Source organism: Haliotis asinina, chromosome 10 (genome assembly GCF_037392515.1).
Source record: "Haliotis asinina isolate JCU_RB_2024 chromosome 10, JCU_Hal_asi_v2, whole genome shotgun sequence".
In the NCBI taxonomy this organism is placed as follows: Eukaryota; Metazoa; Mollusca; class Gastropoda; order Lepetellida; family Haliotidae; genus Haliotis; species Haliotis asinina.
Genome location: NC_090289.1, coordinates 45,601,854 through 45,620,805, shown reverse-complemented (window position 1 = coordinate 45,620,805; position 18,952 = coordinate 45,601,854). Strand labels below are relative to the sequence as shown.

The 18,952-nt window shown below is 39.2% G+C and overlaps 1 pseudogene; it reads left to right on the top strand.

Annotated features, from left to right (window-relative positions):
* Nucleotides 1-10,469: 10,469 nt before the first annotated feature.
* On the top strand, nucleotides 10,470-18,589 carry LOC137298722 (uncharacterized transporter slc-17.2-like; annotated as a pseudogene).
* Nucleotides 18,590-18,952: the final 363 nt, after the last annotated feature.

Below are 18,952 nucleotides of genomic sequence, written 5' to 3'. Positions count from 1 at the left end.
CTTGAATATCGACAATACTCGTTGCGCACAACGTGTCTCGGTGGTAAATAGACAATTCCGTGCTAAAGCACTTTGTGAACTCATATTTACATTTGTGATAAATATTAGTCTATTGCTATTAAATAACGTGTCCCACTATGATATAACAGATTTGGCAATAACAAAGCCTAGGCGTAAAAAGATAATAACTAAGCAACATTATGTAATATGTGATTATCCAGATTGAATGGGGGTAACACAGTGTGTAATTCAGCAATCATTTGCACCATAGTGCAACGTATTAAAACACAGTCATTATTCTTTTACTTGAAAAGGGTGATTCTGTTGATGATGTCGCATTTTTTTCACATGAATGCACATGGTTTTCTATGATAGACCATCAATATCATGGCGGGGAACACCAGAAGTGGTCTTCACACAGTGTAACAGTGTTGGGAATGTATTAATAGGTACGTGATGATTTACTTACTGGGTCCATACCACACTATACCAAAGAATGTTTATTATGCCGCACTACACCACAGGAAAAACAGTACACCACACCACACCGCACCACACCACAAACGCACACACGAAAGAACGAACAGTACATCACACTTTGGGAAACACCGCACACCACACTATACGAGACCCATCTCGAACTACATGAAACACAGTGCATCACACAACACCTCATGAAACACCGAACACCACACCACACCACACCACACCACACCACACCACACCACACCACACCACACCACACCACACCACACCACACCACACCACACCACACCACACCACACCACACCACACCACACCACAAACGCACACACGAAAGAACGAACAGTACATCACACTATGGGAAACACCGCACACCACACTATACGAGACCCATCTCGAACTACATGAAACACAGTGCATCACACAACACCTCATGAAACACCAAACACCACACCACACCATCGCACACCATTCGGCACGCAACACCACACCATCGCACACCATACCGTAATTTATGAGGGTGTGCGTGCATGTGCGTGGGTGCGTGTGCGTGTGAGTGTGCGTGTGTACCTTTGAATACACTAACGGCATACACTTTAATGTTCTTCCTTGCAGAAGATTATAGTATTGTGTCCAGCAGCATGAAATATTAGTGGTTTGTCATTCTTTTATTCCGAAATTAGTAATGCACGGCTCTAATCCACACTCCACATAAGTTTTATCAAACTTCTTTAAAGGACACATTACTATGCATTCACTTTTTCTACTCTCTGACGTTTCCTGTTTAATCCTAACAAACACAAAATTTTGACTTGGTTGGCAATGTGGGATTCGAAGAGTGCTGATGAAGCAACCCTAAAATCTATACCCCAAACGACTTTGGCAGCAAGTGACTATTTTAGTCAGTTAAGTTTTACGCGGTTTTTATCAATAATCAAGCAATATCATGGGACGCCAAAAATGGGGTTTAACATATTGTAGCCATGTGGGGAATCGAACCCAGATCTTCTACCTGACGAGCGGACGCTTTAACCACTAGGCTACCTATAGGCTAGTATTGTAATTCTAGCCTCGCTTGCACAAATTGATCTGAGCGCTAACACTGCCTTACGCCTATGCAGGAGAAAAGGAGTTATAATTATTGTAGCGGTATAGCTAAGATAGTTTTGTGCAAGTGAGGCCAGAATTACAAAACTAGCCTGGTAAGGTGGAAGTATATCCCTGCTACGGGTACACGCGGGCACAACACGTGCTTAGTGAAGATCAGTTGAAGAAACCGGTCAAGGGTTTTGGCAAATGAGGTTTTACGTATGTTGCCGCATACATTACTAATTATTATAAATAGTGATTATCCCGTAAGTGTGATAGCAGTTAAGTACCATGTATTAAAGAGTGTTTGATGTCGTTTATTGCAATAAGAATACGCATTAAAACAAGCGAGTCCTGATTACACGATGCCATTTAGAAAGTGGTCAAATGCAACGTATGTCATATTTGTGATTTCACTTTCTCAGTGAAATACACATTCTAGTCCTTTTTTTGGTCGAGTCCCATTCGGGATTCGAACCCGCACCCTCAGAGTCAGGCACCTAATCGCCAGCACACAAAATCAGCCGCCTAACCCGCTCAGCCAGTTTGTATCAGGCCAAGTAAAGCCAAATTCAAACGCCTTGTGTCGTCATATCAGACCTTATAAATCACTTGGCTAGCTTTATTTACCGTGCAATGCATCTAAGATCTTAAAATCATCAATCCATACTGTACAAACCATGTTTTGCCACACCCAGTGCAACTTTTGTAGTTATGGGTCGATGGCCTACACTTCTGTATTGAGAGAATTGATGAATTGAACAACGTCCTGACTGACAGCGTATTTAAAGGTGGTCTTTATCGTAATTTTAGGACACATTCACTGTATGTATATATTGTACTCGTATGTCTCCACACCATGTTATCGCAAATCGTGAAGGTATACATAACATTCCTTTAAAAAAAGAATGTGTTTACTACTATTTTTCAGAACCTTAGTCATCTGTTATCAACTTATTGGCTCAGATACATTTCAACAAACACGTTATTGGATAATTTTGAACTCTTTTGAACCCCCATAAATCAAGACCCCCCACCTTTCAACCTGCACAGGAATTGAATTACTTTCAATAAACACACATTCTTAAATTCTGGATTGCTCTGTCTTCTTCTGACTTGTCATGTCCAGCATTTGCATTGTGCAGCCGAGTACAAGTTAGTTCTCTCCAAGAAAAGCTTCCATTCTTTCCAGAATAGTCCTATCAGAAACTACGAGGTGTAGTTTGGTACATACACGACTCTAGGGGTGCTTCCCTCTGTCGCCATGCCAGTGGTCTTTATGCCTGATACGAATGTCAAACATTCACTTTGAACAAGTTCATCGAATTCTTCAAAAATGATTTGTAACCTCGTTGAATGCCATCAGTACCGTGCTGTCGAGTTAATACCACGGTATTACTTCAGACAATAGCATGAACCCAAAATTGTCCAAGGGAACTGGATTTGAAATTACAGATCGTATGAAGTTAAGAAAGACACCCTTCAAAAAAGGAAACGGATAGATGTTTTCAGCTGTTCATTTCGATATATTTTGACAGCAATCGCCATTACAACAATTCTTCCGTTGTATTCCTGTTAATCAAGTCGTGCTTGTTGTGTATTGCCCGTATCCCAAAATGTGTTAGTATACATTTGTCATGAAAAAATTAAAACGACATATGTAAAGTGCATGCTGAAAATGATTTCCGCGTAGTGCACGTGCCCGAAACATGAGTGGAGACATGCGTAGTCACCCAATCGTTACAGCAATGGGCACAGCAGAACAGGTGCCTAGTCTTCGACGAATTGCGGACCAAACCATCAGAAATCCTCTGAGAGAAGCAGAAATTTGAGCATATCGACTAAAACTTGGACCTGTCCTGACACGACTACACCCGTGTCCAATGGTACAACACTGTACAGGCATGGAACCTGTGGAACTGGCCACGCATTTGGGTTGTAGACGTCGACACGAATGTTTGAGCCTAGTTACGTACGACAGGTTCACACATTTGGCAGAGATAAGTTCTGTCGGAAATAGAAATAAAAATACTTTTAGGCTGCTAATAGCATTTGCCGAAATAACTCACTTTGGCCTAACTTTGCATTCAGTGCGTAATATGACATTTCGAAAAGCATGTTAATTCGTAAAATCGGGCAAAACTTCCACAAAATACAACTAGCTGCTGAATACAACAGATCAGATTGCACATGGCAGTTAGGTCCCTTAGCCTGCTACGATGACGGACCGTCAGTTCAGCTGGCATAAAATGCATGTACTGCCTACTGGCATAAGGGGCCATCTCAAAGATATTTTTTTCGTTTTAATATGTGTTGAATATGTCTCATCTAGCAATATATTACGTGTCCTTCTTTCATCAAGTTCATATTGGGGTATGACATACAATATATCGGTGACATGAGCACCCGAAGATTGTCAGGACTGGATATTATGAACTTTGTAAATTGTTATGACATGACGTATAATTCCACAATTTAATTCCCCAAAGGAATTATTATATATGAGCGGATGTCTCTATCCCCGAGCCGGACCTCAACCATCTTTTGGTACACCCGTCATGGGTTTGCTTTTGAGACGACCTCTCCTACCTGGTTCAGTCTACAAGGATAGTGAGACTACGACCTTAATTGTTTCAGCATGAAAGTTATTATTTTTAAGTTAGCTCTCGTTTGTAATGAGGCAAATATTTCAAATATGTGCATTTACAAAGTGTCCTTTGTAATACAATATCATCACATTCTTATTTACATAAAGCCATGGTCTTTTCCAAATAAGTCACTTTAGACTTTGAAAAAGTCTACATTGCTCATTTCTACACTAATCTCTCCTCACTAAAGTCCTTTCATAACATCTTTTATTTCCCTACCAGTGGAACTGTAGTTAGGCCGAAATTGTTTTTTAAAGAGATATTTCACACTTTCATATATCAACTACATAGATTACGGAGATAAGTGTTAAAACAATGTTTTTTCCTACATCCGACAGTACTTTAGTATCATGGTGTAGGAAGACATGTCCTACACAGGTAGATCATAGCTACTGGTAGTTTAAGGCAATATTATCTTACAGCAAATCGCTACATCGACAGCCTTCATGTCCTCCCATTATTTACCCGACAGAGAGAGTCCTTTCAACATGCAGGTGCCTATCTCGTCTATGCAAAAAGTCAGTGTCCTGCGGTGATCTTCCACATGGTCCAACTATTTGGCGGTGGGATGCAAGTCTTCGTTCCTGGAACAGACGGAGCATCCATTGATAAAACTGTGGCGCGTTGTCATCTACAAAATGTAATGAATTATACTTCACATCAGATGTGTACTGTTGTAACTGTTATAAAATCGCCATAAAACGACTCAGACAGACACGCCAGCCGCTTTCAATAATACACCAGCAGAATATGACATCGAAACCAAATGCTGTGACTAAATAACCATTTCCATTTGATACACTTATTAAATAGCACCAACGGACCTTGTCTCCTCACCCAGAAAATATTCATGTCCCGATATGTTCCTAATATGAACCAGTTTATCGGTGGTGTGTGTTTGTTTTCCACGTGACCAGGCATGTTTTGTGTGTTTGTATTAAGATATGGACTATAGCAACGTACACCAGCGCTAGATTGCCTCACGCTCCGACCAAGGTGGGGAGTTTAACCCCGGAAAAGGCCACTGACAACGACAAGGTTTATCTCTATCACACGTAAGTTGCTGAATGCGCATTGTGAAAAATTGTCTTATATGCAATCTATTCATAAGCCTTTGTCAAGTTCCATGCTGTTGGTGTATGTGTTTCGGGCGCATGCCTATGTGTGTATACACTATGTACATATTAAGCATCAATACGTTGATCCTTTGTGTCTGTAGCACATATGTCACCATGATCGTTGTGTGTGTAAAGCACATATGCTATCATGACTATGCTTGTTCATACATTAATATGAACTGCTGGCTTATACACCCTTGTATATAGGAAAAGGTTACTACTCACGAAGCTACAAAGCGTTTAATAGAAACAGGACCTGAAGTAGAAGACGTAACGTCCCATAATTCTGTATTGATGATAAAAAGTAACTCTCTTGTGCTGATAAATGTACACTGCAAGTTGATGTTCACGCTCATTCAAATATGTAACGCACAAATATATTATATGTTTTGTGACATTTGCATCTGCTCGTTTTGATTAACGTGTACGTCCCATATTACTTTCACTGTATTTGTAGTATCCATCATGTGTGCAAATTTGCAGCATATGTGTGTGGTACAAATCTATGACTGGTCATAAGTTTGCTGACATAAGCATATGTTTATGCAGAACTATTATCGGCATTATCCGCGTAACATGTGAACCCTTGACCCTACGATATCGACCCTACAGAGTGTGTATTTTTAGCTGTGTGTAATTGACTCCTTACCCCACTGTGGCCGATTAGCATTGTTTCGAGATTACGGAAATGCCGTTTAAGGTGAATGATTCCATCAGCATAATTCCAAACTATCTTGGCAATAAATTAAAGGTCGCTCGCAGTGTCAACCCCGGTAAGGTGATCAATTCACGAAAGGGGAATCAGAATATTTTTCTTTATAAGTAAATGAATTTATTTGTCATGAAAGCAAAACTGAAAGTTAACTGAAAGATCAGAATGTGTCTGTATGATGTCGATTTCAGCTGTAAGACGCCTGTACAACACAGTCTGCATACGATCGAGTCTGGACCAGGCAATCCAGTGACTGTTTTTGCATACCTGTACATTGTTCGGCAATGACGTTAGGGACAAGTGTTTTTCACCTGTACGGGGTCCATTTTCACAATGTAATAGTAGATGAGCGACGTATGTGCGCCAATTGGAGTTAATATCAGCTCAGTGGGATTCTGCAAACATTTAACACAACGTCTTCCTGACAATTTGTAAATTAATGCAACACATACCGCGTAGGCCAGTGTCTAAATTGTGTCAATAGCAACATGACTATATTTTTTAGAGCAGAGTCTTTTGTACATGTTCGGATTTTTTATCTAATCATATATAAACCTGACCAGTAATTATATAGCCACGAAGCGTCCGCATACATGAATGTTGATATGGAAGCATAAACTCTCATTCCTAGTGAGTGAGTATGGTTTCATGCAGCAATATTTCATCAATATCATGACACTAAAATGAGTTTCTAACATTGTACCAATGTGAGCAATCGAACCCTGGTCATTGGCATTAAGAGCGAACGCTTTAACCACTGGGAAACCCATCACCTCTATTCACAATGAGTTCATCACGTTCTTGTTGACAGTGCATAATAATACAATGACTATAATTTATGCAAAACCACGGGATTATGTCAAGAAAGTGGTTTACTAGTAGTTGACATAAATATCCGATAAAACGTAAACATGTGAGTCTGTCTGTCTATCGGCAAGTAGTCAAGTTCTGTCTGCATAGAAAACCTTTGTTCGGTGTTCCTAATAACGTTTCAATGTTCCGTTATTTTTCTGGTGATTAATGAGAAAGCGTTGCGGCTGTTAATTGTGGATAAAAGGTATTTTGTGCCATATCATCGTATTTTCTGAAGGCAACGACCTGGACGCAGAACACATGAATCATATCAGCAATGATCTGTTTGCGTGGGCTGTATGTCAATTTGTACGGAGGGCGGATTTATCACGTGACTCACACGAGGCTACATATGTATTCAGGGTTAGGTTTTACTGGGACATGCTTATACTGCATCCTGTGAAAGGACACATTGTCGTATAGTGGAGTGCATACCTTTGGGCCTGACAACAGAAAGGAGTCAGTTCACAAGAAGGACTTGTTAACCATAGTAACGAATCAGTTGATTTTTGTCTGATGGTGCCAGACTATTCCATCAGCAAGTTTATAACCTGGATGCAAGACAAAGCGAAGGTGTCTGCAACGTGAGTTTGTCTTATCCAATTTGCTTCCTTCTTCATGTGTTACTTCATCCATTTACTTTTGTCCGCCGTTGGTCCAGATGTTTCGCTGTTACCCTGCAGTTATATAGATTTTCAATGCACGTCCATTCACTGTATTCCATCTGGTTGGGAACATGATACAGTTTTACCATTAACCCATGTTTGTACTCGTTCAAAACATTCCAGAGAGCTTGAATAGTTCGATTCTTTTTCGATTTTACTTTTGCGTTGCGCTGTACCTTTCGAATCGTAGCAGTTTTGGAATCATACTGAGTATGATGGCATACCAAGGGCTATGTCATCAGACGCAATTAGTACATTTGATAAGGAGACGGTTGATTATGGTGTGCCCATGTAAATTTTGCTAATGAAGCAATGGTAGACTTTTCAGAAAAATATAATCTTGACAAATCGAAGACGTACGTAGTCTAATAGCCATGCCACAAGGCTGAATGTATCGATGTATAGTTATTATTTCCTTTATTCTTTCCTTTTGTTGTCTAAACCGGAGAGTACGACGGATGCCAATCTGTTATTTATCGTTCTCTATGCATCTCCATTAAAACTTTAAAAGGAATTATTACCCTAGAGACTTTTGAAAGTCTAGTAGACAAGAACATGCATTCATTTTCTCAGTATCGATGGCAAAAATTACACCTCGAAACACAAACTTGAACATCCTTTCATTAATTTGAAACTGTCTTTTCCCGCACGAACCATGATAACGACGGTTTGCAAGTAACTTTGAAAACCTATCTAAGTTCACAACTGTTCCGCTGCTGGCTTGTCACAAATAGCAGAATGATATGGGGAACACAGGTCAGGTTCGGTCAGCAAGACTCTCCTTGAGAGTTTAGGTTCACTAATCATTTGATACACTTGTCAATACCACGCATGCTCAACATTGTTTCTGTATCTGGAAGCCACGTGTGGACTGCTTCTCCCCAGGGTACCCTTTCCGACAATCTAACGATTCCACATTGCAGTACTTTACCATATTGTTTTATCTCGAGCTTTCTCGTTATTTGCATTGTTTGTTTATTCGCAAAATTTCGAGTTTTCCTCCTTTGATTATATTGTAGTCATTTCAAGTTTTCTTTGCCAAAACCCCCGACATTTGTCTGTTTAAATTACAGTGGTTCTTTCGTCGTTATTTATGTTAAAATTTTCTTTTTAGGTCACATGAAACAACTATAGAACTCACTATTTAGATTTTTTATGTAAATTATTAAAAGACAGACGGAGACAATGATCGAAGTATCATGAAAGGTTGAAATTCCAAGTTTTCGGCAATCTTGGCAGTTATGAAAATGTAAAGTTGAAGTGACGAGAGATCAATAAAATATGAAATCAAAATAATATACTATTAGAAATATTAAAAAGAAATGCATTAATTCTACCAATGTCGCATCACGAGTCCTTCATAGAGCAAACGTATACATTGACTGGAACCTGATATTCAAGCAAACAGTTATAAATGTAGGGCGATGTCGTTGAATATTTGAGGAATAAGTACAGACACAAGGAATGCATGCATCTCAGGACATTTCATTCAACAGAGAGCTTAATTCCCATATGATCAAAATAACAGACAACAAATCTAGAGGCCACATCAACCTCACAAGGCAATAGATCACTCTCAAAGACAAAGAATTCGTGGATGTTTCAAATAATGTTGATTATATATTCATGGATATTTGAGAATAATATTAATACCGAAGTTGGCAGACAATGATACTCTTTATACCCTTGAAAATGTTTAATGTCATGGATGAAAGATACACAATTTAAACAAGTTTCATAATTTTACTTGAAAACAAATACCCAAAACCGGGCGATCATGAGGAAACAAAAAGACAAAAAGAGTACACGTGTTCTGGCCTTCTTTGCAACATCTGTAATTTAAGAAAATATACCTAATATAAAAGACGTATATTTCACGGGATACATTCACAGTAATCCCTTGGTGATGGTATAGCAGCGTTTAATCACAAACAGTAGAAACAGAATTATTTTCATCACCATGAACAGGGTGGCATCCAAAAGTTGCACTATCAGACATCGATGGCGTAGCAGTTCCTGTTCCAAGGCTCGCAGTTTGTGCTGATCATTGCAATATTGAGCCCTCGGTAGTTATGCTATATTATGCAGAATACATCCAGTGAGCTTTTGCCATGAACAGCAATTATACTGTGGGTAGGTGGTAGATTGTGGACCCCGTATTATTTGCTTTCTTCATTAACTAAGTGAAAACAAAAATAGAATGTAAATGGGACAACCGGATGTTTAAAGAATGTTTGCTACGATTTCCTGATGTCTTCGTAAGAACTTCGCATGCAATACTTTGATTTAAGTGCGACAAATGTGCTCAACAATTTTGTAAAAAAATGTTTGTGTGTTTATTTGTTTTCCGGTTCAATAACACAGCATACAGGTCAGTTTGTCGGTCGTTACTGTAACCTCTGTCTTGGAAAGCTTATCTAGCTACTCTGCTGAAAGGTAAACATGGAAATGTGTGTCTAGGAAACGCTTGCTGGTAGATAAAGTGAGATCCCAGTTGTCAGTATTGCTATCAGGGGCTCCAGACAGTGGATACCAAAAGGCTTTTCCGAGTTTATAGCTCTGGCCATAACTGGTGATTACAGCATTCCAAATCTTTCATCGGCTAGTTAAATGTAAGGTCTTGAGGTCAAATGTTGACTGAATTGTTTTACTGTTCGATATCAATTCTATGTTCCAGTCGAGTTACTTGTGCCGAAACGGAATGTTCTGTTGATCTATTTTGATTTTATGCTATCGACGATACACAGATACAGTTGCTGCATAACGTCATTTACTATCCTTGGGTTATGTATTAGTACACCTGTAAAAATATCAATGTTAATATTGTTTTTAATGTATTTCAGATTAAACAGAATTTACAGTACCGGATAAATGTATTAACAGGGGAAGATTTTAACTAGCAATGACGTCCAAGGAGGAAGAAATTCAGAAACCGAACAGTAAGCTACTGTATTCACAATTTTCAAAACACTTCCAATGTCTCCATGATATACTCACGGTCGGATACATTACTTATAACCAATCACTGGATCCTTTACGTGCTGTGTACAATGCGTGCTTGCACATAGCTGAACAAAGGATTTGCCAGTGAGAGTTGTTGTATTGCAATATTCATATGTAAAACTTCTCAGACACGTTTGATTCTGGCGATGAATAATTATTTCATTAAATTTTTCTCTACCCTTTCTGCAAACATCATCGGAAAACACTCATATGCAAAACCATGTTGTTAAAACCCCCAATGTGCTAATATTTGACGAATTCTTTAACTGTAAACAACTTGAGACTTTATGCAAAAACTAAGCATATTCTGTAATAGCATCATAAAAACTGTGCAATAGTTTTCTTAAATTATCCAGCCATCACGTGTACACTTAACTGTACAATTGTAGTTCTACTATTACGCTGACCGGAGCATAAGGAACGTTACGTTGCGATCTGTTACACATAGGTAACATCTCCCTCTTTTCCATAAAGAAACACCTATGGAAATGACACTGGCTCAGGGTAGGAGACATTGGCAACGTACGGATACACTTAAGTAGGTCACAGGCTCATACAAGATATATACCTTGACTATGTAGCTATGCTATTCTTTATTAGAATAGCGTTGTGGTACAGTAGCATCACCTGCAGAAAAAACATTAATGTAATATCATTCAAACCATCTTTGGCAAATATACCTTTTAACCCACAATTATTCATTTCATTGACAGAAAATATAAACAGAGCTCTGCTTAGCATGCTTCCTTGCTTTGCCTCAGATTTTGTGTTTAAGATTTCAGATAGGTCTAATATTATGCCTAGCACCACGGTGTTAGTATAAGGAACGTTCTGTCATGTATGGTCTGTTACACATAGGTAACATTTCCCTCTTTTCCATAAAGAGTCACCTGTGTGTATGACACTGGCTAATGGTGGGAGACAAGGGCAACGTAAGGATGCAATTATGTATCGCAGGTCAAAGCATCAATGCTCACACAATATGTATATCCAGACAATGTAGCTATGCTAGTCTTTATCACAATATAGCTTTGTTGTACAGTAACATCAACTGCAGACAACCCAGTAATATAATAACAAGCAATTCATCTTTGACAAATATACCTTTTAACCCAAAAGTATTCATTTCATTGATAATAAAAACAGAGCTTTGCTAAACATTCTTCCTTGCTTTTCCTCAGATTTTGTGATTAAGAATTCAGATCTTTTAGCTCCAACGTAAAAACAAAACTTCCAGCAACCGCACCATTTTACCATTGACACTTTTGACGGTACCATAAAGGTGTGTTATTCTACTCTATTCCTCATTGCGTGGTTGTACAAATAACTGGAAAGTCATTTTTTGTTTTTCAGTTCCAATATGGCGCACAAAGCGATACCAAATGGCCATTATGTACTGCCTGGCCTTTGTTGTACAGGGTGTCCTCATGTACAACCTCAGCATCGCCATAGTGTGCATGGTGAAGCACGAGCCGCAGTACAATGAGACCAACTATGACGTTTTATTTTCCAACGACAGCACAAGAAACGATCTGAGTCTGGTATAATCAAACTTTGCAAGTCCCTTAAATTACGCTGACACTCGTAACCGCTCACGATGCTGTGCCGAAAGAAGATAATATGGAACCATGTCAAAATTATTGAACAAAATTGTTCTTTGTTATAGTGTGTATACCTTAGGCATTAATAGAAGATATGCTTTAGTCATATCAAAGTCAACAACAATGAGTACTACTTCTGGTTAAATGAGAATCCTAGAAATTTGCAGTAACTGTCTGGGTAAATAATAAAGTCACCAGAACCCGAATTTTAAAGCAAAAACATTTTTATTTAATTACCTTTCTATTATCTGAGCTTCCACAATTAAGCATATTCCACTGAAACCCACGTGACTCGATTCCTGAGACCAAGCGCTAAAATAATGAAAATCGTGTGTTTGTAACTTGCACGCTGGTGTATTGTGTTGCCTGGGAATCGGATACCATTTCTTCCGTTTTCCAAGTGAAAAGAAGGAAGGTTTGGATTCATAGCTGTCAACGTGTCTGATCACGTGTCGAATCTGATGCATTTGAAAGAGACATATTTACCTTGTACACAGGGAACATGAAAGTCCAAACGCTAGACAAGAAGGGAGCTGTACCCACGAGATTCCCATTTTAATTATATCAAATCATGTCATGTTGCAAATTACTGTCCGATCAAACTCGATCGTGATGAAATATCGTTTATTGTATTGTCAAAGTCAGTAAGTGATTTCAACCTAACACAATTCACTTCATTCATTTATGTGTCACTTGTTTTCGATCACAGGCTGATGTTACGTTAATTTGCTGCTTGTCATAACATACCATGCATACACACTTCTCATAGCTTGTCTTTAGTCAGCTTGAGCTTTCTGTCGAACTAAAATGTCGCTCTGTGCAATAAACAAGAAGGCCATAAAGTTGTATGCTTCATCAGTGAGTTATGGAGACAATTGTTCAGGAGACGAATAGATCCATAACCCAACGATGGGCAATAAATGAAAACCTATGAATATATGCGTATGCTTAATTACCACCCTAAGCATTTCCCTAGGACGGCGAGTTCCGGTGGTCCAAACAGCTTCAAGGTCTGCTTCTTGGTGCTATGTTCTGGGGTTACATGGCAGGTCAGATACCCGCCGGGTGGCTGAGCCAGAGGTACGGAGCTCGAATGGTTGTTGGCCTGGGAGTTGGAGGTGCGTCTGTCGTCACGCTTCTCTCCCCTTTAGCAGCAAGAACACATCACTATCTCTTCCTGGTCACCAGATTGATATTTGGAGCACTGCTGGTATGTTGAAAGCTATGAATAACATTTCAAATGATTCAAAGTTGATTAATGAAGTATAGAATTTGAGCCATAAACTGATCTTGTTTGACGATGGATTATTTCAGACAGTGATATACCCCAGTTTGGCAACTTTCTGGTCCAAGTGGGCACCGCCGAGCGAATACAGCCGACTTTTAACTATAAGTCTTCTAGGCGAGTTCAACGACAAACTTGAAACTATTTGGTATGCTCGAATACCCCAATGTCATATACCATCAAGTCCGAGACCTGCACAAAACCATCTTAAATATATGTCAGTATCGTGACGATTGCTATACAAATTAGACAGATGTTTGAACTGAACTTTGTAGGACATAGCCGTCACTCCATAACAATATCGGATTTTACATAACCTTAATACCAAAAAAATAACCCCAACAAACTTCGAAATTACCAGCATCGTTTTTTAATGCTGATATCTTTTGGGGGAAAGTCAAAGCGAGAGTTCAAACATGCACCTCGTCAAAAGTATCGCACCAACTCATTTGAAAGTCAAAGTAGAACAATAATTTTCGGGGTCTTACCCTACACCAAAGTGTAACAGACGACACCACATGTGATCATAGTACCACAAACACTTCCTTTTCCGAGCTGCACTTGTATGCTTCCCAAAAGTATGCATTATCCGGGCAGTCATACTTATTTTACAGTGATTTAGTTAATTTTAGTTTGCTATAATTACGCATTCGGTTAGTGCTCAGATTTGTTTTGTTCAGTCTTATGTTGTCAATTTTCTGACTGAACGCTCACACGAGGGCATCTAAACAGTGTAATGTGTTTTCTAAGCAGATCTGTAAATTCGGTTTTGTTAGTAAAAACGTAAGGGGTGCTATATCTATGACGAAGTGCATATTTTCATAAAACACTAAACTTCAACAACATGTGCCTACATACAGACTATGTCCAATCCTTCATCATTCTTTCAAATTTCTCATAGGACCTGACACAATGAACTGGGCACACACTTCTGTCTATGCTATTATAGATTTCCTGCAAACAACCCCAATGTCTATATCGTGTTGTCTGTGTTACAGGATGTACCATAGGCAATGCCATCGTATTTCCTCTTGGTGGAATACTTTGCGGTGACGACGTCAGCCTTGGATGGCCATTTGTATTCTATATAACTGGTTAGTTTCCATGTGGGACGTTACTCGGTGACGTTACTCATGCAACAAATACAGCGGAAGCTGTCTAAACCGGCACTCATTGGGACTGAAGAAATAATCCTGTTTAGACATTGTGTCGGATTGTAGAGCTTATTATAAATGTGCAAGCCATAGACGGGACTGAGATTTTATGCTGCGGTTTACAACTTGGATTACACAGATGCCGGTTTTGACAGCTTCCGCTGTACTCTTGATATTGATAGGAATATGCGATACTGGCTTTACCAAAACGTGGTGCGTGGGAGGAAGGGCTGCATGTGCTGACTTTATGTATCGCCAATGATTCAGCTAAACTTGTATGCGTGTCTCGTTGAAGACTAGATTTCCCAGCAGTTACCGATGATAAATACTGTTTCCCCTGACAGCCAAATGATTCATTTTTTATCTTTTACTTGACTGAAGGTCATCGATATAGTTTTAAATTTGGTTCACACAATTTTGACCCGACTGCATCACTATTACAAATCATTTGTTTCAACCACGTTGAAAAGAAGATTTTTGGGTCTAGCGTTTTTCTGTTGTTTTATGACAAAATTGTTGCACACATTCCTCAGCTGCACCATCTATCTGCACCAAATTGATTGATACGATTGTTACTCTATCCGTCAGAGTATTGTGGTACTAATTTTCAACACCAGGTGGCGCATCGGCTATATGGAGCATGTTGTGGATTTTTGTTGCTCGAAACTCCCCATCTCAAACCCCGGGTATATCATCAGCGGAAGTAGATTACATTGAAGCAAGTCTCAGGCACCGGGTGTCCATGAAAAGAGTGAGTTAATGAACAATTTCCGTAAATTTCTTGTCATGGCCTTGTCCAACTTTACGGTGTTTTTGAAAGTCATTCGCTAATGACATTGCTTTTCACTATAAAAGTATTGTTTGTTTCGTGTGGAGACTCTATATGGTTGAAACCGGCTTAAAGTTCATTAAGCCGATTGCACCTCTTGTTATTGAGGAGGTGAACGCATTAGGTTGGTACTGCTCTGGGAAGACGTCATACAGAGGTACTACTTTCTGAATAAGGTAGCAATATTCATTATAATAGGCATTTTGTTCAAGGTCGCACGGCACACAAAACGATTATCTGCAAATTAGAAAGCACGTATATGAAAGCTGTAACAAAGTCATGCCTTTTCTCGATTTTGACCAAAATACACCTTGTATCTGTGTATCTTCAAACAGGTTCTAGAGACGGATACAAAAGTTTCTTTTTTGAAGATTGAAAGGATTGAAAGACTTGGGTTCGATTCCCCACATTTTCTCGATGTTTGAAGTCCATCTCTGTTGTCCGCCACCTTGATATTGCTGGACTATTGCTAAAACCACACTCACTCATTATTTCGCTCATTGTCAGGTAACAACCATAAAGACTTAACACTAAGACAAACCTACTTCTGACAGATTTTTCACCAGATGTTATTGTTGATTCTAGGTTCGAACAACACCGTGGAGACAAATGTTCACATCAAGACCCGTGTTTGCCGTTATCACTACTCATTTTCTTGCCAACTTCGTTCTCTACATGCTACTAACTCAAGCGCCCACTTACTTCAATGAGATCTTAAAGCTCGACATCAAAGCTGTGAGTTGCAAGATGGATTTCGAATCTTGATTTCATATTGGTGTGTGTCGAATCTTTGAACAACAGTATGTTATTTTTGTTTTTGCTTGTTTTGTGTTGGAATCAAGTTGCACGCTGCAAAGAGTGCAGATAACTCTCTGGACCTTGCAACAGCAGTTAGTATTTGCGATAAGGGTGAATAATTCAACAACTCACATTAACGTCCAGTATGCTTGCATCCATCAGACATGGACATACACACAGACACAAACACAGACACACACAAGCACACAATCACACACACACAAGCATGCATTTTCCTTTGAGACTTCTAACTCGACATTTTATTCATGCGGTTTTGCTTTCCAGAACGGTTTATATTCAATGCTGCCAATCATATGCATGGGTGTAATCGTGTTTGCTGGTGGCCACATGTGCGACTTCTTTATCTCCAGGAAGATCTTCAGTGTTGGAGTGTTCAGGAAAATTGTAAATGTTTTAGGTAGGTAGAGAGTGAATTCAGACACTGACTATTTTGTCGCATTTAGCTCTTAATTCTGGTCCAACGCATTGTTGTCTGTTTCTAAACTTCTTTCTTAACACATTGATTTCATTAATTAAGTATTTGTTGATTCCTAATCTTCGATGTTATACATTGTTATTATCTTCCATGAAACCACAAATACATGTAATTCCTGTCTGGATTATAAATCTGGCATATGGCGTTACCTTCTAGTTGATTACAAGCATGTTGAATTGATGGATTTTGGATCCAAAGTTTAGCATCCTCGTACTTGAAACCATACTATTCTCTGTGGCGTTAGATTCAACCCTCTGACTTGAGTACTCTGTATCCAGGAACAGTATTCCCCGGGATCTTTATGGTAGTCCTGGCTCAGGCGAAGCAGGGTCAAGTTGCATTCGGTGTATCGTTCATGTGTCTGACTCTCGGTTTCATGGGCTTCGGCTTTAGCTCCTACGTCATCAACTACGGCGACATCGCGCTGCAGTACGCAGGGACGCTGTCCGGTGTAGGCAACGCCATAAGCTCCTTGCCAGGAATAGTTGCCCCGTTTGTTGTGTCAGTGCTAACACCAAATGTAAGTCACATTTACTCATGAGTACCTCAACATGACAATCAATATGAATGAGTGAGTTTAGTTTTACGCCACACTCAGCAATATTCAGCTATATGGCGACGGTCTGTAAAGAATCGAGTATTGACCAGACAATCCAGTAATCAACAGCATTAGTATCTATCTGTCTGTGTCAAACAAGTCAGCGAGCCTGACAACCCGATCCCGTTAGTCGCCTGTTACGACAGACATAGTGGCCTTTTATGGCAAGCATGAGTTGCCAAAGGCCTATTCTACCCCGGACCCCGTCTGTCATTTCCTTGCACATGAATTGCAGCAAGTTGCTTTACGATCGTTAGTTTCTAAATGATGCTGAATTTTTTATCACTTACCAGCTGGTTGTTACAGGGTGTCGGGTGTGGACCAACATTTGTTTTTGTGAATATTATTATTTGATGTTGAAACAACCAGTATATGACACACGAAGACTGGGCAATTTCATTGTCTTTGTATATATGACCTCAACCAAACTGTGCATATTAACGTTAGCACAGAAATGTGGGCTCAATTACCTTTTTCCCTATAAACTACAAATCATATCATTTAAAAGGATGTTAACGGTTGTTATCCAAAAGAATGAAAATCGACCTCACGAACAAGTCTGACAGCATCAGAGTAAGCAGAAATGTGGGCCCACTTTTAATATTTTCTGTTTGGCGATATCTCAAAATTGAAAATATATACTCTTCTTTTCCTTCAAAAATTAAAACTGGAAACATTTTAACATTTGATTCATTCAAAACAAAAAGATCCAGCATATCATTTTACCCCAACATGCATAATTGTATAGTATCTGTTAGTTGGAAAGCGACATCAGTAGCAATGATATTAATCACGAGGTTCTTTAGTGGCATATATAAGTTGGTAACGGGGTATTACTAATGCCTTATGTCAGATAGTGATGTAATAAAGCACAATCAAAGACAATCTCCGTTACTTTCTGATGAATTCTGTTATCTCCTGAACATGCATACGCCTAACATTTTGTTTTGATTACACGTAGACATCGCATATGAAAAGTTACACATACTATTTTAAAATGTTCCACATGTGCAGTGATACGGATGGCGTGTTTCTATTTCAGGGTACCCGACAGGAATGGCAGCTAGCTTTCTACGTCACTGCTACAATAGCAGGTCTATCGGCCCTGGTTTTCATATTGTTTGGTTCCGGTGAGCTACAGCCATGGGCAAAACCACAATCAACACAGGAAGTAATCTTCATCGAACAAACAAATCAAAATATGCAAGATTCGATAGAAAAGTATCCAAAAGACTCAGAAAATCCATACATGAAATAAATGAAAGACAAAAGCAAGCCGAAATATATTTGAATCGTTGAACCGTTTGGCGCTAATCTGAAGCACACGAGGCGTCGGACATGTTATCGAAACTACCAGAACTCCCATTGTGATGAACTGATGGCTAATACTTATTATAAGAATACCAGTGACTGATTCTTATACAAAAGCGTATTTTTCCTGCAGTATGATTCGTAGGTGCCAAACCAGCAGACTTTGCAACTGTTTTTCTGCAACCCTCAAACCAATACGGAGACAAAGGTTCAGGGCCTAGATTTTCGAAGCCCTCTTAGTGCTAACATAGTTAATGTTAATAAATTATATGACACTTGCGAGTATCTTAGCGCTGAGAGAGCTTCGAAA